This window comes from Trichechus manatus, unplaced genomic scaffold, assembly GCF_000243295.1.
Source record: "Trichechus manatus latirostris isolate Lorelei unplaced genomic scaffold, TriManLat1.0 scaffold00042, whole genome shotgun sequence".
Taxonomy (NCBI): Eukaryota; Metazoa; Chordata; class Mammalia; order Sirenia; family Trichechidae; genus Trichechus; species Trichechus manatus.
In genome coordinates this window covers 14,167,595-14,195,199 of record NW_004443978.1, presented here as the reverse complement: position 1 = coordinate 14,195,199, position 27,605 = coordinate 14,167,595, and the positions used below count along the sequence as shown (strand labels likewise).

Here is a 27,605-nt window from a genome sequence, read left to right as displayed (position 1 = left end):
CATTATGGTGTGATTCAGTCATGTGAGTGCCATCAGAATCAGGAACAGTAACTTTGGAAGAGCGGGAGGAAAAGGTGCCTTTAAATTTTAAGAGGTGTTTAAATCAAGGGCTAACATATTGTCACATTGTTACTCTACCACTCTAAGTCAACTCCAAAGTTAAAGCAAATATAGAACCAGGGGTGTTTCTATTTCCTTTAGGATAATGTGGTCAGGAATGATAATAATCCACATTAGAGAATGAATCTGCTTCATATAAATGCTTTCTGAGGAGTTAAGCACATTGAAAGAAAATGTTTCAGTTATCTACTGCTGTGTAACAATACATCTAAAACTTAGTGGAATAACTCAACAACTATTTTATTAGGCTTACAGTTTCTGTGGGATAGAAATTCAAAATGCTTATCTCTGTTCCACAGTGTCTGGGTCCTCATTTGGAAATGCTTGAATGACTGGAGATTGGGATCATTTGGAGGCTCCTTCACTCACAAGTCAGGTGTTTGGTTTGGGATGACAAAAAGGATGGGTTTAGCTGGACTTGTCTTTTGGAGTGCCTATACATATGGCTTAGGCTTCTCAAAACATGGCAACTGGGTTCTTAGAGGGCACATCTGGAGAGCAAATATTCTAAATATGCTAAGGCAGAACCTTTAAGACTTCATCTCACCTTCCCTTCAGTGGGAGGGGAAGTCCCACAGCATTACGTCTACCCATTCTGTTGGTTTAGACAAGTCACTACAGCCAGCTGAAGTTCAATGGAAGGAGACTTATACTTCAATTTTTGATGAAGGAGTGGCAAGGTCACACTGCATAAGAGAATGTGAGATGGGAGATGTTGCAGCCATCTTTGGATCATACAACCTGTTACAGGGAATGGGTCAACTGCATGTTATTGCCGCTGGAGAGTAAAGCAATTTAGGCTGAAACAGTCCCTCAGAAAGTATAAATTATTTTCTTAAACATCCCTCTGAAAACAGCTTTAATGAGAAGATTTCTCTTTGATGTGTGTGTGTGTTTGTGTATGATGAAAAGAAAGTAAAACTTATTTTTCTACAAAGCAAATGTTTGGTCCTTAAAAAAAAAATCCCTTCCAATTATATGGTTTAGATATAAATATATCCTTAAGTACATAGGTTCATGTCCAAGTATGAAGAATTAAAAGACCAATTATTGATTCAAAATTTGTTGTATCCTGTGAATTTTGTTCTTGAAGTATAACCTCCACATCAATAAAAAAAAAACTAGCACTCACAAATATGTATTACTTATTTTCTGCATGAAAACTATAAATGGGAACAGTGATATACATGGTGCTATCGCTTACTATATTGCCATACCATTTATTTTTCTAAATTGAGATAAAATTTACATAAAGTGAAATGTAAAGATGCTAAATAATAATGAAGACCATTGCTTGGGTCCCAAATCCAAAGTCTGTCTGCCTCTCCTGTGCCTCCTGGAGCCTTCTAATATTTGTTTTCCATTTTACTTCCAGGATTTTAGCTATACTTGACAGTAGGAATGAGGGGTCCCTGGATGGCACAAACTGTTAAGCACTCAACTACTAGCTAAAATGTTGGCAGTTGGAACCCACCAAGAGGTACTTCAGAAGACAAGTCTAGTAATCTGCTTCTGAAAGGAAAAATCACAGTCTTGAAAACCCTGTGGAGCAGTTGTGCTCTGCACACTTGGGGTTTCCATGAGTTGAAATCAACTGAGCAGCAACTAACAACAACAGTAGGACTAGGGAGAATTGTGTCAGCTAAGTCTTGGTCGGTACTGTATCTTCTTTGCTTTTCTTTATGGATGTTTTTAGTACTAGGTTGTAGTGAGTGCTAAAGTCAGGGAAAGATGAAAGTAAGCCACCAAACCAAACACCAAACCCATTGCCGTCAAGTTGGTTCCGACTCATAGCGACCCTATAGGACATAGTACAACTGCCCCATAGGGTTTCCAAGAAGCGCCTGGTGGATTGGAACTGCCAACATTTTGGTTAGCAGCCAAGCTCTTAACCACTGCGCCACCAGGGCTCCAGTATTTATCAAATATTCACAGTGTCTGTAGTCTCTACCAGTTCCTTTGTGGCCAGTATTAAATTTAGCATGAGGGCAGTAACACATTTAAATTTCATACTCACTTTCTATAAATTATATGCTTATTGGGAAAGAGCTAATAATTTTACTTTCAAATTGATAGAGTCCCTTTCTCCCTTATGTTCCCCAACACCAACCTCTTTATTTATAACTTTGCTGTGGCAGTTAGCACTTTCTGACCTTGTATTTTGGTTATATGCCTATATTTGGACATCAAAATTGCAGAATACTTTTGAGTGTAAAAGGAGCCCCCACTAGTCATCACACTGGGGTATCAGCATGAATCGAGACTGTCCATGGCTGAAGAGACCCTATAGCATAGTGGTTTGGAGTAAGATCTTCACCTGAGTTTGGCTCTCATCTCTGCCCTTTACTAGCTATGTGACTTTTGGCAGGATATTTAAACGCTCTGTGCCAGTTTCCTTATCTTCAAAGTAAACTAATAATGTTATTTAACTCAAAGGGTTGTTGTAAAGGTTAAATGAGTTAGTATAAAAAGACGTAGGTTAGTACCTGCCAAAGCATTTGATGAGGGTTAGCTATTATTATCTTTGTATAATCCCTGTGTCTCTGAAAATTCAGTTTTCTCCTTTCATAGGACATGTTACTCCCAGTTTTGGAGGAAAGATGGAGAGGGAGATAGAGCCAAACTACCCACCCCACCAGTGGATGCAGGGGCCTTCTCAACATTTCTGAAGGCACATCACAGAGGTAGCTGCTATAAACACTCATGAACCCTCAGACTTCTAGGTATTGATGAAGACAAATAAACCTAGAGCAAAACATACAGACTCTGAAAATCTTCCTGGGGGAACATGGGAAGGGATCTTCTTCAGCTCCTAAGAAGATGGTAACTTTTGCCTACAAGTCTCTAACCTGAAGTTTTTTTCGTGTAAGAGAGTTCTCCCTAGAGGTTATTTGTAAAACAAAGCATTGTACTCTCTATGAGGAGTCTTTGTAATTCTATTCCTGGAGAAAGCCCTGTGATCAGCTAGCATAACCACATCTAAAGGCTTTAAATCACCTGATGGAGAATTGAATACTTGTGTGTCTTCCAAGCCTCACTGTAGTTTGTCTCCCTTTGCTTATTATTTATGACCTTCACTTGCATTTTGAGCACTTGAACAATTGGCTAGTTTGCACTGAAATATCCAGGCTGACATTGTGAAAAAAGGAAGTGACTCTCAGTCCTTAGATTCCTGGGTAGTTCTGCATAGCAACTACTTCTTACTCTGTTTTGTTCAATTATTGGCAAGAGTTGAAGTCAGGGTGTCTGTCCTGTGGGGTCCTAGTGGAAAAGTTCTATCTGAGCCTTCACATTTGCACTATAAACACCCCTACACAGATTTCACGGGAAGTGACAGACCTCCACTTTGCTGGTCTTGTTTCAGGGTATTGTCTTCCATGTTTTGCATATTCTAAACATCGTTGGGGAAAAGTTATTAGTAATGAAATCTACTCCCAACTAGAAATCCTCTCCGCAAAAAAAAGAGGAGAAAGGAAAGTTTTATTATTGAATAAGCATTTCCAGAATGTGAAGCATCACAGGCAATCTGCTAAAGAGATTGCAAAGACAGAAAGAAGTCTTAACAATTACGTAGGTAAGGGGGTGCAATCATTAAATTCATATTTTAAAGATAATTGTTAAATTTCCTCATTCTTCTGGCCCTGAGATTGGGCTGGGCCACCTGAGTTTATGCTAATCTCCTTCCATGAAAGACAGGAAGGTATAGGAGAATTACCTGAAGTTACATTTAAATACTTTCTAGATAGGCACACAATTTACAATGACAAGTTATCTAAAGTAAAACCTAGAGAAAGCAGTGGAGGAATGGGGCACCTTCTATCTTCACCAGGGGCATTTAACTATTTTCCATTTGTACTTGTCATAAAACCAACATAAAACTAACCCCTTGCCGTAGAGTCCATTCTGACTCATAGCGACCCTATAAGCAGAGACGTAACTAGGGTATGGCAGGTATTACACCTGGGTGCGTGGCATCACTGAGCAGTTTCTACTAACCCTGTTCACCATCGGCATATCTAGGGAAAACGGCACCTATGGCAAGCACTGAAATTGGGCCCATGTCCAAACATCTGAGCCCTTCTTTTAGATAACTTTACCATAATATCAGCCAAAAATACAACTCAAGCTTGTTAATCTTTTAATTAACATATTACCTTGCTTGAGGAAGGACATTGGGGCCTTATCAGGTTAATAGAAACTGCTGAGTGGCACCACATATCTAGGGTCAGTGCAATACCCTAGGTATACCACTGCCTATAGGACAGAGTAAAACTGCCCCATAGAGTTTCCAAGGCTGTAATCTCAATGGAAGCAGACTGTCACATCTTTCTCCTGCAAAGCAGCTGGTGGGTTTGAACTGCCAACCTTTTGGTTAGCAGCCCAGTACTTAACCAATGTGCCACATTGCTGTTGAGTAGATTCTGACTCATAGCAACCCTATAGGACAGAGTAGAACTGCCCCATAGGGTTTTCAAGGATCAGCTGGTAGATCCAAACTGCAGACCTCTTGGTTAGCAGCTGAGCTCTTAACCGCTGGGCCATCAGGGCTCCTATTCTGAACCAAGTCAATACTAATTAATTAACCAATTTATCTTAATGTATTTAGGTAGCTATATACCAAATATGTGTTAACTACCATGTGCCTTGAGCTTGAGAAGTGCTAAGCTTGTTCTTCCCTTTTGGCTTTCTATCTCAAGCTCTTTGCACATGTCATTATAATACTTTACTTTGTCTTCTTGAGCCACCCTTTGAAATCTTCTGTTCAGCTCCTTTACTTCATCATTTCCTCCTTTTGCTTTAGATACTCGACATTCAAGAGCAAGTTTCAGAATCTCTTCTGACATCCATTTTGCTTTTTTCTTTCTTTTCTGTCTTTTTAATGACCTCTTGCTTTCTTCGGAAAACCTGACATATAGTGGTTAAGAGCTACAGCTGCTAACCAAAAGGTCAGCAGTTAAAATCCACCAGGTGCTCCTTGAAAACCCTATGGGGCAGTTCTACTGTCATATAGGGTCGCTATGAGTCAGAATTGACTCGATGGCAATGGGTTTGGTTTTTTTGCTTTCTCGCTTTCTTCACATATGAAAGTCCTTGATGTTACTCCAAAACTCATCTGGTCTTTGGTCATTAGGGTTCAATGTGTCAAATCTATTGTTGAGATGATCTCTAAATTCAGGTGGAATATACTCAAGAGCTCTCATGGACTTCTTCTAATTTTCTTCAGCTTCAACTTGAATTCAAGCCTTGAGTTGCAATAGTGAAGGATTCTACAGGGAAAATATTAAACAACGCAGGAAGCATCAAAGGAAGATGGAAGGAATACACACAGTCACTATGCCAAAAAGAATTAGTTGATGTTCAACCATTTCAGGAGGTAGCATATGATTAGAACCGACGGTACTGAAGGAAGAAGTCCAAGCTGAACTGAAAGCATTGGCAAAAAACAAGGCTCCAGGAATTGACGGAATACCAATTGAGATGTTTCAACAAACATATGCAGCCCTGGAAGTGCTCACTTGTCTATGCCAAAAAATTTGGAAGACAGCTGCCTGGCCAATCAACTGGAGAGAGATCCATATTTATGCCTATTCCCAAGAAAGGCGATACAGCTGAATGTGGAAATTATCGAACAATATCATTATTATCACACAAAAGTAAAATTTTGCTAAAAATCATTCAAAAGCGCCTGCAGCAGTATATGGACTACAAGAAACTCAAGCCAGATTCAGAAGAGAATGCGGAACCAGAGATATCATTGCTGATGTCAGATGGATCCTGGCTGAAAGCAGACAATATCAGAAAGATGTTTACCTGTGTTTTATTGACTATACAAAGACATTTAACCATGTGGATCGTAATAAATTCTGGATAACATTGTGAAGAATGAGAATTCCAGAACACTTAATTGTGCTCATGAGGAACCTGTACATAGATCAAGAAGAAGTTGTTCGAACAGAAGAAAGGGATGCTGAATGGTTTAAAGTCAGGAAAGGTGTGCGTCAGGATTGTATCCTTTCACCATAACTATTCAATCTGTATGCTGAGCAAATAATCAAGAAGCTGGACTCCATGAAGAACAGGTCATCAAGATTGGAAGAAGACTCATTAACAACCTGCATTATACTGATGACACAACCTTGCTTGCTGAAAGTGAAGAGGACTTGAAGCACTTACTGATGAAAATCAAAGACCACAGCCTTCACTATGGATTAAACCTCAACATAAAGAAAACAAAAATCCTCACAACTGGACCAATAAGCAACATCATCATAAATGAAGAAAAGATTGAAGTTGTCAAAGATTTCATTTTACTTGGATCCATGGTCAACACCCATGGAAGCAGCAGTCAAGAAATCAAAAGACGCATTGCATTGGGCAAATCTGCTGCAAATGACCTCTTGTGTTGAGAAGTGTTGAAAAGCAAGGATGTCACCCTGAAGACTAAGGTGTGCCTGACCCAAGCCATGGTGTTTTCAATTGTGTCATATGCATGTGAAAACTGGACAATGAATAAGGGAGATCGAAGAAAGAATTGATGCCTTTGACCTGAAAGAGACTGGAGAAACCCCGAGAGTATGGCCCCCAGACACCCTTTTAGCTCAGTGGTGAAGTCACTTCCGAGGTTCACCGTTCAGCCAGGGATTGGACAGCCCCATAAAACAAAATGGAACTAATGAGGCACAGCAGTCCACGGACAAGGACTAGAAGGCAGAAGGGGACAGGAAAGCTGGTGATAGGGAACCCAAGGTTGAGAAGGGAGAGTGTTGACATGTCGTGGGGTTGTTAACCAATGTCATAAAATAATATGTGTACTGACTGTTTAATGAGAAACTATTTGTTCTGTAAACTTTCACCTAACGTACAATAAAAAAAAGAAAAAGAAAAAGGATTGATGCCTTTGAATTGTGGTGTTGGCGAAGAATATTGAATATACTATGGACTGCCAAAAGAATGAACAAATCTGTCTTGGAAAAAGTACAACCAGAATGCTCCTTAAAAGCAAAGATGGCAAGAGTACATCTCATATACCTTGGACACGTTATTAAGAGGGACCGGTCCCTGGAGAAGGACACCACATGTGGTAAAGTAGACGGTCAGCAAAAAAGAAGAAGACCCTCAAAGAGATGGATTGACACAGTGGCTGCAACAATGGGCTCAAGCATAACAACGATTGTGAGGATGGCACAGGTCTGGGCCGTGTTTCGTTCTGTAGTACATAGGGTCGCTATGAGTCGGAACTGACTGGTTAGCACTTAACAATAACAACAGCAACCATGTGCCTGCATTTCCTGTCATGCCCCAATATCATTCATTTTGGTTTTCATTTTTTAAGCTTATTTTCTTTTAAGCATACAGTTCAGTGATTTTAGTATAGTCACAGAGTTGTGCAACTATCACCATTGCTATCTATTTGTGTCTCTATGTATATGCCTATTGTGGACATTTTATGTGAATGGAATCATACAATATGTGGCCTTTTGTGACTGGTTTCTTTTGCTTTGCATAATGTTTTCAAGATTCATCCATGTTGTAACATGTATAAGTACTTCATTCCTTTTTATGGCCAAATAATGTTTTATTGTATGAGTACACCACATTTGGTTATCCATTCATCAGTTGATGAACATTTGGGTTGTCTCCGCTGTTGGACTATTATGAATAATGTCACAATGAGCACTGGCATACAAGTAGCTGTTTGAGTCCCTGTTTTCAATTTGGGTTTGTATCTTGGAGTCAAACTGCTGAGTGGTATGGTAATTCTATGTTTAACTTACTGAGGAATCACCGAACTGTTTTCTGAAAGTGACTGCATCATTTTACATTCTTAAATGTATGAGTGTTCCAATTCCTTCACATCCTTACCAATGCTTATTTTCTATTTTTTTAAATGTATTTATTTATTATTATTATTATTATCATAGCAATTCTTGTGGGCGTGAAATGGTATCTCACTGGTTTTGATTTGCGTTTTCCTAATGACTAAAGGTGCTGAGCATCTTTTCATGTGCTTTATTGGCCATTTGTATATCTTCTTTCCAACCATTTCTTAATCCCTTCTTTCACCAGTCCTTGAATCTACTCAAAGTCAAATTAACATCCTTAGCTTGTCTTTTTCATTTGGCTCTCTCTTTGGCTTAGTTTAGAAGCATGCTTTCTTTAAAATACCTTTTCTCTTGCAAGTAATACACCTCCAGATCGTCTTATAATTTACATCATTTCAATCAATGTTTCAATTAACGTCATTAGTTGACACGTGGGGCCATGGTGGGGCAGTGGTTAAGAGCTCAGGCTGCTAACCAAAAGGTTGCCAGTTAGAATCCACCAGCCCCTCCTTGGAAACCCTGTGGGGCAGTTTACTCTGTCCTATAGGGTCACTATGAGTCAGAATTGACTCAAAGGCAATGGGAATCAAAACGGGTAACTGCAATGTTTACCCAAAGTGTGCTTATCTTTTGTTCTTCTTTGCTGAAATTTATGAGTACTAGAGATTGGACAAGACCAGACTTGCTTTTAGATTATCCACATGATAAGCATTTAAAACTATAAATTCTCATTAATGTATGTGACAACAGGGCAGGTCAGGAGATGCCACACAAGTCAACAGAACATGGTCACTAGTTCAGTATATAAGCCAGAAATCATAACTGGGGTGCAGTTGGTATGTGAGTCCAGAGGGCAAAATTAAGGTCAGAATCTTGGCAGTCAAGTCAAAACTGAAGTATCAGGTCATGGGTAAAGTCTTGATAAGAGAGCTGCAGGCTGCAACTATTGGTCCAGACTAGTATTTCTCATGTGGTTTTGGGCCAGCAGTATCAGCATCACCTGGGAGCTTGTTAGAAATAAAAATCATTGGTCCCCACTCCAGGCCTACTGAATCAGAAGCTCTGGGAGTGGAACCCAACAATCTGGTTTTAACAAGTCCTCAGGATGATTTTGATGTACCCACAAGTTTACTACTGGCTCAGAGTCCTAGGGAGTTTCAAACGGAGAAGGTGGCTGGGGACATAGTAGGAGTTTAGGATTAAATATGGGCTCACAAGGCTGGGCTGTAGCCAAAAGCAAGTTGAGTCTAGCTCATGACAGATGGCTAGCATGGGGATTTGTCTAACAGAACTTGCCTAAGAGCTAGTTGCTGGAATGGAGAGTGGGGCATAGACTGGTGGTGTAATGGTTAAGAGTTTGGCTGCTAACCAAAAGGTCAGCAGTTCGAATCCACGAGGCACTCCTTGGAAACGCTATGGGGCAGTTCTACTCTGTCCTATAGGATCACTATAAGTCAGAATCAACTCGACGGCAGTAAGTTTGGTTTTTTTGTTTGGTTATTACTCTGGTTCAGGGGGCTTGTGTCATAAGCAAGAATGAGGAAGATCCCTGTAAAAGTGAATGATTTGTGAGAGGGGCTGGGACCTCAGGTAGCACTATACAGATTTCACCAGAATCATGTTAGAAAGCCAGACTTATCAGAAGTTGCAAATAAAACCAACCCTTTCCTGGGAAAGAAGATGTTCTTTCTTCCTATCACAAGTGAACTCCAAGGAGTAGGGGTCTGGGGGTGGGGAGTTCTTTTTCTAATAATAGGAAAAAACTTTTATTTCTCCTCTGACACTCACTGCTTTCTCCAGCTCCTTCTTCGCATCCAAAGAAATACACACAAAGATCTATGTGACAAACCTCCGAAGCCAGAACCAAAAATGGCTTCATTCCTCTCCATCCAAGTCCAAGACAGTGTTAACATGAGTCATTTAGAGAAATGCCACCATGTGCTTCCAGCTAGTGCTAGGCTTTGGCAGCTCACAACCTTCTCAGAACCTGTGACTGGAGCTCCGGGCACATTCCAGGGATTCTTAGGCCCAGAGGATGTGATGAGTGTGAAGAGTGTAAAGTTATTTCTGTGGTATGGTATAAATTGTTTGCATTTGTCTGTTCTTTATAATTACTTTTCTCCATTTTAGTAAGAATATTAAAAAGCAAGAGATAAATTCTATTTGGTTTAATCCTATGGAAACTTTTGCATTGTTCTGCCAATATAATTGTTTATGACAATTTTATTAGGAAAATTAATTGCGTTGTTTTTAGGGTCTTTATTGTGCAATAGTGTCAAACACAATCTTGCAATTCATTTATTGTAGTAAACAGAACTATTGATATTAGCTTAACTATAGATTCTTAAGAACAAAATAATCAGTTGAGCTGTTAAAAATTCTCTCAAAATGTGTTATTGATATAGTCTGTGCACAAGACTGCTTTGGAAAGCAACTCAGTTTCTTGGTGTGTTTTCTGCTTTAAAATATCTCTGAACAGCTAAGTTTGTAACAAGGCATATAAATCTAAAGTTTAGGGTAAAAATAAATATTCTCTTTGTTTTATAAGTTTAAATAGGATTTGTAATTAATACATAATAATTTGGTATCTATAAACAACTCTTCAAATTTGAACTATTCTCTTCTAGTAAATGTATAATCCATTTTTATTTAAAAATGCATAATATTTAGAAAAATGGGGTCTAAAACAGGTCTGGTTTAACAATGTTGTCATTAGTTTTAAAAGAAGCACTATGAAACAGCTTGACCAATGTGGATGGATATGTTTTGGGTCATGAAAATATTGAATACATTCCTTTTCTTTTTCTTTTTGTTTTTCTGTGTGTGGTAGCATATCCTTTTTTATCATGTGGGAAATATAAAATTATACTTTTTAGCATAAAAAAAGCTGTGAAAAGTTAAATTCTCTTTCAGTTGTTAGCTGCATGAGAAAAACATTTTTTGTCAAAATACTTACATAATTCAGTCAGCAATTGCACTACTAATTTTTTTTTTTTTTTCCTAAGCGAGATATCCTGCCAAGGGAGTGATTATTTGCATTAGAAATAAAACCCTGATGAAAACACATGCAATTTTTATAAGGTTATAAAATACCACAAAATAAATGTGAAGGTATACATTAAGTGGATTCAAATTCACGTGTAAAGAAGTGGGTTTGATAGAGTCATTTATCTACAAACCTCTTTAGGGGCATGAATTATCGTAGGTGAAGGGTGATTCTCATTTACTAACAATTTTTTCTCTTAAAACTATAGAATCTGTATGCAAAGAAGAGTTGGCTTCACTAGATAAAATTGCCCAAAATTAAAAATAAAATAAGTTCTAAGCTTTGGGAACAAATTTTGGGGGATTTTCCTTAAACCTGTGGAATGGAAAAGATGAAAAGATAACATAGCAATTAGAAACCACTTTGCAGAGTAGACCATAGACATGATAAATATTGGTAGGTAGCAGGAAACCCGTCTTCTAAATGATGATATCTTGGCCTAGACAACAAAAGGATTTATATGCAATAAAAAAAGTTGGTAGAGAAAAGAATTATGAATAATACACATTCAAGTTAGAAAAAGATGTTCCAGTGAGAGGAAGAGAACGAACAACTAGAGAATAAAAGTTTTTAGAAATTAAAACAAAAACAACGGTTTCAAATGAAAGGATGTATAATGGAAAGGAAACAGCTAAAGACTAACATACTGATCCAGAAGCGTAAGTCAAGCCTAAATCCTCTTGAATGGACAACAGATGAAATATGTGAGAGTAAGTTAAATGAAATTGAAATTTACTCCCAGACATATATACCCCTCGCAGTGGTTAAGCATATGGCTGCTAATCAAAAGGTCAGCAGTTCGAATCCACGAAGCACTCCTTGGAAATCTTATGAGGCAGTTCTATTCTGTCCTATAGGGTTGTTATGAGCTGGAATTAAATTGATGGCAATGGGTATTAAGAGTTCTAGAAAGAACAAAGAAAATGAAAGAGTAGTAAAAATTTGATAATTCAAAGGGAAGAAAGTTTCTGCCCTGAAGGAACCTAGACACATTGGAAGTTCACAACTTCAAGAATAGGTAAGAAATTCCTAAAACTTCTGGAGACGAAAAACATCTAACTTACCTAGGGAGGTGTAAAATGCAAACTGACTTTTTCTCGCACTAGAAGTGAATGAAGCAAAATCTTCAAAATTCGGAGAGAAAAATTAATTTTGAACCTAAAATTCTAAATGCCAGAACATTAGCATCCAAGCATGAGAACAAAGTAGAAACATTTGATGATGGAAGGACTTAGAACATACCCAGCCACAGACCATCTTTGAAAGAATGACTCAAGGATGTCTTGAAAAAAAAGAAATGAATTTAAGAAGGAGAAGACCAGGGAATCAAGAAGTAGTGGGAAGCAAAGAAACCAGTAAAATGCGAAGTCTGACATAATTGGTTAATATGTATAGTTATGAATTTTGAGAGTGTAATAATGAAATACTGATTAAATACAAAAGAACTTATTGTTATCCCATTTCTGATTGTACAGATAAGGAAAAGTAATTTGCTCTAGTTTATCCAGTTGATGAGTGGGGTTTGCTGTTGCAATGTGAAAGCTTGTGTTCTTGCTCTTTCCTTATATCAAGCTGGCTAATTATAATTATAGTTTCTAGTAACCATCTTTTTCTGATATCTCTAGACACTACTCTGTAACATAATTATCTTCCTTCTCGTACCAAAGCTGCCCATTATTTTCTTCCACTAATTTCTCTCATCATAGCATCTCTTTAGCCATATGATCACATCATCAACGACAACTCCATTTCTGAATAAAATTTAGAATTTTTATTCATTGATCTACAAAATAGTTTATTATTGGAGAATCAGTCACTAGTCAGATCACACTGGTGGGATCCCTGGAGGATTTTTTTTTTTCTTTTGTCTGTTTGTTTTCTCTTTCTTTTTTTCATTTTTACTTTTCTTCATTTCTCAGTTTCTCATCTCTTTCTGTTTACCTTCTTTTCCTGTCTCCTGAATACCTGGCACTGTGTATCATCTCCACCCCTTCTAGCCAGGCTATACTGTGCAGCATGGGAGTCACTTCTCGGATCTGCACAGCTGTGCCAGTGGGATCCCTGGTGGCATGTTTTTTGTTTTTCTTTTTATTTATTTTCTATTTTTTTAATTTTTGTTTTTCTTCATTTCTCAGTTTCTCATCTGTCCACTCCAATGGAGGCTCCCACAGTAGTTTTTTTTTTTTTTTTTTAAATTGGCTCTTGTTTCTCTCTCTTCTCTCTCTTCTTTCCCATATCCAACCTAGCTCCACACATCAAACCTCCCCCTCCCCCTCCCTCCTGCCCATCTGCACCATGTGCTGAACATTGCACTCCCAAGCAGCACAGGCACAGCCTACCTGAACCTGCTCTGCACTGGCCCTGGCTTACTTTGTCAGCCCCAGTACATGCCACAAACAACCCATCACAACCCCTCCCCTTCAGCTGGACCTACACTGCTGCACCATAGCTGAGCGACTGGCTCTGCCCATTGTACAAGGAGGTGAAACATACTGTGTCCACAGATGAGCAAACAGCAAAGAATGCACAGCTTGCCTCCTCAAACATAACCAAATAAAACAAAAAAGCAGGACAAAACAAACAAATCTACAATCAATAAATGAAGAAAATAACTGCTGAATGTCCTGAAGACAGCAGAAAATATATCAAAACATAAAAAAAAGACAGGATGGTTTTAGTAGGTGTCCAAAATAAAACACCAGATGACTTTCCAGTAGAAGGAAAGGGACTAGAACTACTGCTAGGGAATTCAGATCTCTAATATTCAGAGCTATCCAAGACTTGAAGCAAAAAGCAGACAAAAATGTGTTAAAAATAGACAAATTCATGGAATAGGCAGACAAATTCATGGAAAATATGGACAAAGAATTGGAATAATTCAGGAAAGTAATACAGGAACAAAATGCTAAAGTAAATTCACAACTAGAAATCATACCAAAACAACAATTAGAAATCTGAAAGATAAACAAGATTTCAGAAAAGGGCATTGTCATAGAAGGGCTGAGGAGCAGGATTGAAACTATGAAGACAGGATCAGCGAAACTGAAGACAAACATTTGGATTCAACTTTGAGCAAAAATCAGAAAAAAGAACAAAGAGAAATGAAGAAACCCTGAGAATTATGTGGGATACAATCAAAAGCAAAAAATTTTCAAGTGATCAGAGTTCCAGAAAAGGGTGAGAAAACAGAAAACAGAGAGAGGATCATTGAAGAACTGGTGACAGAAACCTTCTCCAATATCATGAAAGATGAAAAGCTGACCATTCAAGGAGCTCAACGAACCCCATATAGGGTAGACCCCAAAAGAAATTCACCAAGGCATATCATAATCACACTCGCTAAAACCACAGACAAACAAAGAATCCTGAGAGCAGCTTGAGAAACACAAAAGATCACATACAGAGGGGAAACAATAAGACTAAACTCTGATTACTCAGCAGAAACCATGCAGGGAAGAAGGCAATGGGATGACATATACAAAACCTTGAATGAAAAAAATCACAAGCCAGGAATAATGTATCCTGAAAAACTCTCATTCAAATATGATGGTGAAATTAGGATATTTCCAGATAAACAGAAATTAAGGGATTATGTAAAAACCAAACCAAACTTACAAGAATTATTAAAGTGAGCCCTTTGGTTTGAAAACAAATAACATCAGACAACAGCCTGAATCTAGGACACAAGATTGCACCAGTCAGATACAAATCTAGGAAATGAACTCTCAAAAAAATAAATAAATAAATAAACCCATTGCCATCGAGTTGATCCTGACTAATAGCGACCCTATAGGACAGAGTAGAACTTCCCCATTGCGTTTCCAAGGAGCACCTGGTGGATTTGAACTACCAACGACTATTCAAAACCAAAAGATTTACAGCAGGGAACCAGAGAGGTTAATCTGAAAATGACAACAACATCAGAACAATAAAAGAGGAAATAAACAGTGTAGGCATAGAACTTTCTAATGGAGAGGAAGGCAAGGTGATACTAAGTAATAATAGACTGCTTCAAACCTAGGAAGATAAGGGTAAATTTCAAGGTAACCACAGAGAAAGTTAACAAACCTACTCATCAAAATAAAGAAGAAAAACAGAAAGTCTCAGTAAAAAAATCTACAAAAACAAAAGAAATGAAAAAAATCCACAAACAAAAGAAATTCAGCACAGGAGAGTAAGAGGAAGAAAGACAACGTCAGCACCACAAAAAAAAGCCCTACAAAAATGACAGCAATAAACTCACACCTGTCAGTAATTACACTGAATGTAAATGGCCTAAATGCACCCATAAAGAGATCGAGAGTGACAGAATGGATAAAAAACAGGATCCATCAATATGCTGTCTCCAAGAGACACAACTTAGAAAAAAACACATAAATTTATTAAAAATCAAAGAATGGAAAAAAAACATATCAAGCAAATGGTGACCAAAAAAGAGCAGAAGTGGCAATACTAATCTCAGATAACACAAACTTTAAAACAAATCCACCATAAAAGACAAAAAGACAAAGAAGGGCACTATATCATTAAAGGGATGATCCAGCCTAAAGATATAACCATAATATCTACGCACCCAATGACAGGGCTCCAAAATACATAAAACAAACTTTAACAGCACTGAAAAGAGAAATTGACAGTTCCACTGTAATAGGAGGAGACTTCAACACACCACTCAGTAAAGGACAGAACATCTAGAAAGAAACTCAACAAAGATACAGAAAACCTAAAGACCATAATCAACCAACTTGAAGTCACAGACATATATAAAACACTCCACCCAACAGCTGCAAAGTACACTTTCTTCTCCAATGCACATGGAACATTCTCCAGAGTAGACCACATCTTAGACCACAAAGCAACCCTCAACAGAATCTAAAACACTGAGATAATACAAAGTATCTTCTCTGATCACAACACCATCCAAGCAGAAATTAACAACAGGAAGAGCAAGGAAAAAATCAATTACATGGAAACTAAATAACCCTCTGCTTAAAAACCACTGGGTGATATAAGAAATCAAAGATGGAATCAAAAATTCCTAGACTCAAATGAGAATTAAAACACATCATACCAAAACCTTTGGGACACAGCAAAGGCAGTGATCAGAGGTCACTTTATAGCAATAGATGCACACATCAAAAAAGAAGAAAGGGACACAATAAAAACATTAGCTACACAACTCAAACAAAGAGAAAGAGAACGGGAAAAGAAGCCTACAGCCACCAGAAGAGAGGAAATAATAAAGATCAGAGCAGAAATAAATGAAATAGAGAATAGAAAAACAATAGAAAGATTCAACAAAACCAAAAGTTGGTTCTTTGAAAGGATCAACAAAATCGACAAACCAGTAGCCAAACTGACAAAAGAAAAACAGGAGAGGATGCAAATAACCCAAATAAGAAATGAAATGGGGAACATTACAACAGACCCAACTGAAATAAAAAGGATCATAATAGAGTGTTATGAAAAATTATACTCCAACAAATTTGACAATGTAGAAGAAAGGAACAAATTTGTAGAAACACACTACCTACCCAAACTACCACAAACTGATGTTGAATATCTGAACAGATCCATAACAACACATTGGAGGTAATAAGACATTGAAGACATTGAAAAGGTAATTAAAACAAAACAAAACAAAACAAAACCAACAAAAAAAAGCCCTGGCCCAGATGGCTTCACTGGAGAATTTTACCAAACATTCAGGCAAGAGCTTACACCGATACTACTCAAACTATTTCAGAACATAGAAAAGAAGGGATACTTCCAAATTCATTCTATGAAGTCAGCATAACCCTCATACCAAAACCAGGCAAAGATACCACAATAAAGAAAATTACAGACCAGTATCTCTCATGAATATAGATGCAAAAATTCTCAACAAAACTCTAGCCAACAGAATTCAGCATCATATCAAAAAAATAAGACACCTCGACCAAGTAGGGTTCATATCAGGCATGCAAGGATGGTTCAACATTAGAAAATCAATCAACATAATCCACCACATAAATAAAAGACAAGAAGAATTGCATAATCATCTCAATCGAGGCAGACAAGGCTTTTGACAAAGTCCAACACCCATTCCTGATAAAAACTCTCCATGAAATAAGTATAGAAGGGAAATTTCTCGTCGTAATAAAGGAAGTCTATACAAAACCAGCAGCCAACATCATTCTTAATGGAGAGAGGCTGAAAACATTCCCCTTGAGAACAGGAACAAGACAAGGATGCCCTTTATCACCACTCCTATTTAACATTGTGCTAGAAGTCCTAGCTAGAGCAATAAGGCAAGAAAAAGAAATAAAGGGCATCCAAATTGGTAATGAAGAAGTAAAACTGTCCGTATTTGCAGATGATATGATACTATACATAGAAAACCCTAAAGACTGCATGAGAAAACTACTGGAACTAATAGAAAGATTCAGCAGATTAGTAGGATACAAGATAAACATATGAAAGTCTGTTGGATTCCTATACACCAATAAAGAGAATGATGAAAAGGAAAACAGGAAAACAATATCATTTATAATAGCCCCTAAAAAAATAAAATATTTAGAATAAATCTAACCAGGGATGTAAAAGACCTATACAAAGCACTACTGCAAGAAACCAAAAGAGATCTACATAAATGGAAAAACATACCATGCTCATGGGTAGGTAGACTCAACATTGTGAAAATGACAATTCTACCCAAAGCAATCTACAAATACAATGCAATCCCACTCTAAATACCAACAACATTCCTTAAAGAGATGGAAAAAACAATCATTAAATTTATATGGAAACGGAGGAGGCCCTGGGTAAGTAAAGCACTATTGAAGAAGAATGAAGTAGGAGGCCTCACACTACCTGACCTCAGAACCTACTATGCAGCTACGGTAGTCAAAACAGCCTAGTACTGTTACAACAATAGATACATTGACCAATGGAACAGAATTGAGAACCTAGATGAAAATCCATCCACATACGGTTATGTGATCCTTGACAAAGGCCCAAACTCCCTCAAATGGGGAAAAGACAGTCTTTTTAACAATGGTGCTGACAAAACTGGATGTCCATCTGCAAAAAAATGAAACAGGACCCGTACCTCACAGCATACAAGAAAACTACTTCAAAATGGATCAAAGACCTAAATATAAAACCAAAAACTATAAAGATCATAGAAGAAAAAATAGGATCAACTCTAGGGACCCTAATACACAGCATTAACAGGATACAAACCATAACTAACAACATACAAACTCCAGAGGATAAGCTAGATAATTGGGATCTTCTAAAAATTAAACACTTATGCTCATCAAAAGACTTCACCAAAAGAGTGAAAAGAATACCTACATATGGGGAAAAAAAATTTGGCTATTACAAATCCGACGAAGGTCTAATCTCTAAAATCTACAGGAAAATCCAATGCCTCTACCACAAAAAGGCAAATAATCCAATTAAAAAGTGGGCAAAGGTTATGAACAGACACTTCACCAAAGAAGACACCCAAGAGGCTAACAGACACAGGAGGAAATGCTCATGATCACTAGCCATTAGAGAAATGCGAATCCAAACCACAGTGAGATACCATCTCACCCCAGCTTTACTGGCACAAATCAAGAAAACAGAAAATAACAAATGTTAGAGAGGCTGTGGAGAGATTCTAACTCTTATGCACTGCTGATGGGAATGCAAACTGATACAACCATTTTGGAAAATGATATGACACTACAACAATTTTGGAAAACGACGTGGCGCTTCCTTAGAAAGCTAGAAATAGAAATACCATGCAATCCAGCAATCCCAGTCCTATGAATATATCCTAGAGAAATAAGCGCTGTCATACGAATAGATATATGCACACCCATGTTCATGGCAGCATTGTTCACAATAGCAAAAAGATGGAAACAACCCAGATGCCCATCAACAGATGAATGGATTAACAAACTATGACCCATACAGACAATGGAGTGCTACACAATGATAAAGAATAACGACGAATCTGTGAAGCATCTCACAACATGGATGAACCTGGAGAGCATTTTGCTGAGTGAAATAAGTCCATTACAAAAGGACAAAAATTGTATGAGACCACTACTATAAAAACTTATGAAAAGGTTTACACACAAAAAGAAACAATCTTTGATGGTTATAAGGGAGGGAGGGGTGGGGGTGGAAAAACACTAAATAGATAATAGATAAGTGATAATTTTGGTGATGGGTAAGACAGTACACAATACTAGGAATGCCAGCACAACTTGTTCAGGGTAAGGTCATGGAAGCTCCATGGGCAAATCCAAACTCCCTGAGGGACTGAATTACTGGGCTGAGGGCTGTGGGGACCATGGTCTCAGGGAACATCTAGCTCAATTGGCATAACACAGTTTGTAAAGAAAATGTTCTATATTCTACTTTGGTGAGTAGCGTCTGGGGTCTTAAAAGCCTGTGAGTGGCCATCTAAGATATTCCACTGGTCTCACCCCTTCGGGAGCAAGGGAGAATGAAAAAAAACAAAGACACAAGGGAAAGATTAGTCCAAAGGACTAATAGACCATAACTACCACAGCTTCTACCAGACTGAGTCCAGTACACCTAGACGGTGCTTGGCTACCACCACTGACTGCTCTGACAGAGATCACAATACAGGGTTCTGGGCAGAGCTGGAGAAAATGTACTCTCTGACAGAGAGTGGAGAAATACTGAGAGCATGGCCTCCAGATACCCTTTTAGCTGAGTAATGAAGTCACTCCTGAGGTTCACCATTTAGCCAAAGATTAGACAGGCCCATAGGACAAAACGAGACTAAAGGGGCACACCAGCCCAGGGACAAAGACTAGAAGGCAGGAGGCGACAGGAAAGCTGGTAATAGGGAACCCAAGTTGAGAAAAGAGAGTATTGACATGTCAAGGGGTTGTTAACCAACGTCACAAAACAATATGTGTACTGACTGTTTCATGAGAAGCTAGTTTGTTCTGTAAACCTTCATTTAATGTACAATAAAAAAAAAAAAAGAAACAGAAACAAAACAACGAAAGTGTAAAGAGATCTGGAGACCCAAAATTTCAAAAACAGCTCCTCTAGTGCACAATGAGCCAATTATCACTGAGAGGTAGGTAGGGACATAGACTGATCTGGGATGCCAGCAATATAAGCTAACCTACTCATGCTCATAGTAAAGTAAACACTTATTGTAAAAATGTTTAATGAAATTGCCCTTATTATTTAGACATTTTGTTATTCTCATTCCCCCTCACCCCTAATGTTATTGAATTTGTACAAGTTGAACTCATGAATAATTCAGCTTCTGAGTATAGAAATTTCTGCATAGTCTTTCTGTGACAAGCTATGGTAATTTAATTCTTAAAATATTCCCTCTTTCTCATTTGTCTTTGCTAAACACAAGTGTTTCTTAAGAAAATTAGGTGCAGGGCCTGTTGTAGAGGTGTACACCATGAGCGTGAAGCACAAATGAGACTACAGGTAAAAATGGATGAAAGAGCTATAGTCCAGAGCTGTTCTATGAATTGCCCATCTCTGAGAGAAATCAAATTTGGTTTATTTTCATGGAGAGGTAGGTTCATTATATCTAAATGTCACTTTTTTAAGAAATGTGAAAAGTGATCCCATTAATTCTTTGATAATTTATCAAAGAGTCTGTCATTTTCCATTTTATGATTTGAGAGCCAAAACCAATCTCTAGAAAAAAGTAGATTTATTCTAAAATGTGCCATATGCAAATGAGGGAAATGACACATTTAAAAAATGCTTTTATTTAATTATCTCTTGCAAAAAAAGGCAAAGAGTTACTACACATTTTTTTCTGTTGAGAAGTCTTTAGAAAGAATCTCATAGCTTTTGTTAAAGAGTGTGATGGTGTTGGAGTCTTCATTTTTTTAATCGTCTATAATGCAGTTTAGGAGCCCTGGTTGCACAGTGGTTAAAGCACTCACCTGCTAACCAAAAGTCCAGTGGTTAGAACTCACAGCCACTCAGTGGGAGAAAGATGTTGTAGTTTGCTTCCGTAAAGATTTACAACTTTGGAAACCCTACAGGGCAGTTCTACTCTGTCCTATAGGGTCGCTATGAGTTGGAATCGACTCAATGGCAGTAGGTTTGGTTTGCTTTTTTTTGGGTAGTGCAGTTATTAAGAAATTTTTGATTAGACTTTGGTGAGTCTTTCTGTGAAGACACAGCTTCTGAGTTCTATAAAGATTTATGTTCAATAATCTGAACCAGTGGAACTAGATTTCATTGTTTGTCCATCCTAGACCCATTCTACCATATTGTCTTCTCTAATCCCTTACATTATCTCTGATGAGATGTATTGTATTGGGCCAACTTTTATTTGATCATCCAAAAATCCCATTAAGCAGCTGCTCCCATAAAGTTCTTTGCTTCCTGGGAGACACAAACATGGATTTGTCATATTCCTTGGTAGCAGAGGCACAGAGTTCATACAGGAAGAAGGGAATCACAGAATCTTACCCTCTCAGAATTACAAAGACTCTCAGAGTGTATATAGTCATATTTGATGACCTCCAACGGCAGGAAATACCTGCCTCTTCAGGTAGAGTGTCGTATTATTAAATATCTATGACTGATGAACCTTCAGTTGTGTGTACAGAAACGTTGACATTACAGGTCACAAGAATGGTCAAAGACAAGTTATACTGAGACCAAAAGAGAAGAAATGAAATAAAAATGAATTCATGTAGTAAGGTTAGTAAAGGCCTGGAGTCAGAAAAGCACAGACTTATTTGGCGTAAGATGAATGAAAAAATTTCCCTGGCACACAGTGGGTTCTCAATAAATTTGCATTGATGAAAATACAGAATTAATGACTGAGTGAATAACTGGAGAAAGGTCTGCTGTGTTCAGGCTTATGGTGGCAAGGCAGGCTGTTGGCAAACAAGTATCAGCAGCCCAATCATCAGTCTGTATGTCCTGACGTTGGCCCCTTCGCACACTTCTGCATTTACAGAATTACCCTGCAGTGGGGACTGACATTCATTTATTTTTACCCACTACATAGGATTTTGGAGCCCTGGTGGTGCAGTTAAGAGCTTGGCTGCTGACCAGAAGGTCAGCAGTTCAAATCCACTAGCTGCTCCTTGGAAGCCCTGTGGGGCAGTTCTACTCTGTCCTATAGGGTCACTATGAGTCGGAATCAACTCATAGGCAATGGGTTACGGGTTACATGGGATTTTTAAAGCCTACTTTCTCCTCGCATCTTAATAAAGCACTGGTTTTGCGTCTCTCTGAAAAGACTGCAAATTGCTGCCATCTTTTGAACCAGAACAAAGAGCTTATTGTCATCTTCCTTGAAAAAGTCATATTGTCTATTTGGACCTCTACCTCCTCTCAACCCTGCTGTTGAGGCACCAGAAATGCCATTCATTTGACTCACTTCCTTCTAGGATGTGTGTGCTCTTTGGGTTCATTTTAAAATGATGTGAAATGTTGGCATTTTCACAGATAATTCAGCTTCCCACAGTCTCTCTGAGACCCTTCTCTGTTGGAAATCGCACTGTTGTAATGCACATACCCCTAATACCCTGTGGAATCTTAAAGATTCTATAAATGACTGACCACAGGATAACTCTTTACATGAATTTCAATCTGTTTATTAAAAATGGACCCTTATGTATAAGGAGTCCAGTTGGAAACCGGACACAGTTCCATCAGCAGGGTCAGGCTTAAATAGATCTTTGACAGGAGAAGAAGCCTGATAAAAAAATTGAAGGTGAATTTGGCCCTTTCCTTTTTTTTTTTTTTTTAAATATAGAGGATGGCATTTTGGTAGAAAGTGCTCAAATACTATTTTATAATGTGTGCTTAAGACCTCACAGCTTTTGAAGTCAATGAAGCATGAAACATTATCAGCACATGATGTCCACGACGTGGCAACATTATCACACTGTCACGTAAAAACGGAATCAAACTTCAAATTGAACTGGGTGTATTCATTTAAACTTTGAAAGTGCATTCTGTGCACCTTTATCAGCTGCAAAATGCAAATATCATTGAGTTATCATGTATTTAATCATACACATGGACATCCTATTTAGGGAATCATGGCACCAAGGAGTTAAGAAAGGTAAACCAAAAGCCCTCTGTACCAAGGACAGCAAAAAAAAACCAAAGCATATATCTCACAGACTCAAAGGAACCTAGATTAGAAAATAACATTGTGAAGGTTAGTTTATCCCAAACTCATGCAAAGAGTTGGATGACTGTAGTCTTTCTGGAGTTGGAAAGAAATCCATCATGCAGCTGAAGCAGTATATGAGGGAATAATCCAAACTTAGAATCATGCTGTGGGGAGGTAGCTGAAGTACATTCTAACCGATGTCGGCTGCTGATTGAAAAGAAATATCTTATGGGCAATTGATTGTTTCTTGAAATATAATTAAAAAAAAAACAAGCTTAGAAAATGTGTATATGAAAACACTGACCTATATGCAGAGAAAAGGCAGCATTTACTTTGTGAAGCTATCAGGTGGTAATTCAATTTCCTGTTAACTGAACTTCAAGTATTCTGTTTCAGGTCATAGATTGGTGACACTTATCATATAAATTGGCCAATAAGATTTACAAATAGTACCTTTAGTGCTTGGTTTTGTGCTTGTATCTCTAGAAAAGAAAATCAATTTAATTCTGCACATTGGTTTTCTCCTTAAAATTTAGGCAATTTGAATATGATTGACAAGGCATGGCATCATTATGCAGTCTGTTAGATGGACCGATTATGCTTATGAATACAGGAGTGCAGTGAATGAAAGCAACGTGTAATTGATTCTACACTTGGTCTGACTGTTCATTAACAGTTTGAATGTAGCACGTCCCTTCTCAAATGGAAAACGATGAGAGCAACCTATATGTGCTCTCTCATTTGTTTTAAAATTCATTATGCTAATATTTTTTCTCAGAATGTTTTTGCGGCATTTGCTTTGCCAAGGATAAGTCTGATTGAATGATTGCAAATAATTCTACTGCTTTCCATATTTATTTGGCATTTCAATTGCACATTTTTTTCAATTTACATTTCTGAAAATGAGAGCGGGCTCTCCCCCTCATCCCCTTGAAAGAAAACCTTCTATCCTACCCTCCTTTTCTATATTGTTCAGGCTAATTTCCCTGGGTAGAAAGTGGAGGGAGTGTAAGATGTCGGTTATAGCTTTGAAACAAAAGGGATGATTTATAGACTGATTGAATTCAGAAATAGATGAGCAAAAGCAGGTTCCATTTGTCTTGCCATACTTTAGTCTGATGAAGCACAAAAGGGCCTGCCATCTCATTTTCTATCCCTCTTGAAGGGCCTGCATTTGAAATGTTGATTAAATGTACAGATTGCCTTGCTGTTTCTCACCTTTCCTGAGTGCTGTAAGAAAGGGCTTCGAACACAGGGAGGCTGCTTTTCCTCTCTTGAATGTGGAGCTGGACACTGTAGGTAAATATAATCACTTTTCTGCTCCTAGAAAGATATGATGCTGATTCTGTAATAGCCATGCCTGCCCTTTCTTTTCCCTACTAATTCCTGCCAGATTATTAGAAGACAAAAGAAGCAGCAAAAGTAGTGTTGGACCAGGCAATCCTATCTAGGAGCTACAAATACGCTGTTATCTCCAAATTAGATTGTGTGCACAATTAATACACATATTAATATCATACTCCAATCTTTGTCTAATTCTGATTTTTATTAAATCAGTAGTTGACATAATAAGATAATAGGTCTGAGAACTCCATATTGGTAATATATTTAATTGTATCACCTTCTATATGGTTTTTTAAATTTATCTGCCACAAGTCTTTGTAATTCATCAATGAGCTCACCAAAATAAGGCCCGAAGTGTGTCAGGAGTCCTGCATTGTACAGTTTTAAAATATGTCCACAAATTCTTTGTTGCTCCTGCCATCAAGAGGTGGGGTCTATGTCCCTCCACGTGAGACAGGGTGGGCTTTTGTAACAGTTGCAACCAGTAAGTAGTGAAAGTGATCCTGTGTGACTCCCAAAGCTGGGTTATAAAAGGGACACAGCTTCCACCTGCTGGTTCACTTGCTTTTGAAGTCAAGAGCAGCCATATAAGCAATCTGACTTCTGCAATGCAGCCATGCTGTGAGGAAATGCAAACTAGTCAGAGAGAGAGAGAGCATGAGAGAGATATGACAGTCCAGCCCTTAGCTGCTACAGCTCCCCACGCCCCCCACTGTCCCAATGCCAGTCACTAGCTGATGGTAACCATCTGAGACCCTATGCCAGAAGACCTAGTTAAGCCCTTCCAGAATTTCAGATCCACAGATACCATAAGATATTAAAAAAAAAAAAAAAAATTGATGATTGTTGTGTTAAGCCACCATGTCCATGTTTTGGGATGATTTGTTACACAGCAATCCCTAACCAGAATCTGTATGTATACAAAAGTAATGGGATTCATGATAAAATGCCAAATTTTACATATATGAATAGATGACATTGCCTTCAATAAATAGTTATGTTGGGAGATATTTATTCATAATCATATTATCACTGTGATATTGTGTCTCCCCACACTGATACGTGACTTTTTTACATATTGCTCTGCCTCTCTGGGTCCCTTCAACAAGGAGGGGTGTATTAAATGATCAATAGTATCCTATTTCTCTTCTGAGGCACCTCTAGGCGGACTGGAACCTTCAACCTTTCTATTCATAACTTAGCTCCTTAACCATCTGCACCACACAGGGACTCTTTTACCATACGAAATGCCCAGGAGTTCCTGCGCTAAGTAACGAGTTTGACTAATTTCACCCAGCAATTCTCAAATTTTATTGACCTTTAAACTCACATCTTACTGAACTCATGTGGGAATGCTGCTCTGTACAATCCTGTGGTGTTCCTTTCAGGCTTTTCTTCCATTTATATTCCTTATTTGATTTAGAATATCCTAATTAGGTACAAAAAAACAAGTAGTAGCCACACCATCAGTGGGGTTAAGGGTGGAGTAAAGCTAAGCATAATCTCCTTTCACATACATTTAAAAGTAGAAATTAATGTTAAAATATTCCTATAAAATTCATTACGTGGGGTTCAAGACATGCATTATTTGAATACATACATCTATCATTACTATTATTATGAAAATGATATCACCGTTTGCTATTTTTCGGTATACACAACCTCATCTCCCTTTATCCTTCCCTCCCTATGTTGTAGTGGTTCCTACTTTAAAGCTTGATTTAAATGTAAAATAATATCCGCATTAATTCATGGGTGAAGTTTTTCTGCCTATTTTGACAACAAGATACCATCTTTTTTTTTTTTTTTTTACTTTGGTATAAATTGAATATTTTTTTTAAATTTTATTGTTGTTGTTGAGAATATACACAGCAAAATATACAATTAACCAGTTTCTACATGTACAATTTAGTGACATTGATTATCTTCTTCCAGTTGTGCAACCATTCTCACCCTCCTTTTCTGTGCTGTTCCTCTTCCATTAACATAAACTCACTGCCCCCTACAAGATCCTGACGAATCAGTTTGTTGCATAGTGCCAGGGGCCTTAAAAGTTTGCAAACGGCCATCCAAGGGACAACAATTGGTCTCCATCCACCTGGAACAACAGAGAAAGACTGTCAGGAATGGGAGGAGGATATGGAATGAGTGGCTAATTGGCTCCATGAACTACTGCCTCTTTTGCCATGAGACCAGAAGAACTGAATGGTGCCCGGCTACCATTTACTGAACATTTTGATCAAAGAGTTCATAGAAGAATCTTGATCATAAGGGGGAAAATGCAGAACAGAATTTAAATTTCTCATGGACTCCAGACTTCTGGAGCCATGGAGGGTGGATGAATCCCTAAAACTATTGCCCTGAGATAATCTTTAAACCTTAAATCAAAAATATTCCCTAAAGTCTTGTTAAAACTAACAATAGTTTAGCTTAATTAGTAAAAAAAGGTCTCCCTTGAACATTATGCTCTTTTAAGAATTCTGTATATGCGATCAAATTGACAACAAGATACCATCTTTAATATTGTTTGACAAGAGTTTACAAACTAAGAATTAATTGTTGAAACCAATGTTTTGGGGATTTTCTCAAACATCAGAGAGTCATCTCAGCATTTGTCAAGCAATTAGCAACTGTTTTTATTTAGAAATTTATTTGCTGCTATTCATGTTTCATATGCAATTTAAAACTGTGCCACTGTTCTTATTTTTATAGTTTAATCTTATTTTGAAGTTAAGTGATACTGTTCAGCCAAAGCAAACAATTTTGTTTTATTCTAATATTCCAGTAATAGTAGGATAAATTTGTCTCTTTCATCAAAGTTGATTAAATTCACAGACAAAATTGAGAAACAGGAAATATAATACATTTTTAAGTAATTTAGATTAAAATTTGGCATTTTTTTCCTAATCTTTCTTGACTTTAAGATTCTGTTAAAACCTTTGCTGTCAAGTCGATTCTGGCTCATAGCAACCTTGTAGGACAGAGTAGAACTGCCCAATAGGTTTTCGAAGGCTGTAATCTTTATGGAAGCAGATTACCACATCTTCTTCCTGCAGAGTGGCTAGTGGGTTTGAACTGTCCACCTTTCGATCAGAAGCCAAGCGCTTAACCACTTCACCACCAGGGCTCCTTGTCT

The 27,605-nt window shown here is 37.8% G+C and overlaps 1 protein-coding gene across 1 annotated transcript in view; it reads left to right on the top strand.

Annotated features, from left to right (window-relative positions):
- Positions 1 to 27,605, top strand: part of MACROD2 (mono-ADP ribosylhydrolase 2) — a 2,703,848-nt gene that overhangs the window by 1,498,105 nt on the left and 1,178,138 nt on the right. The window lies entirely within an intron of this gene.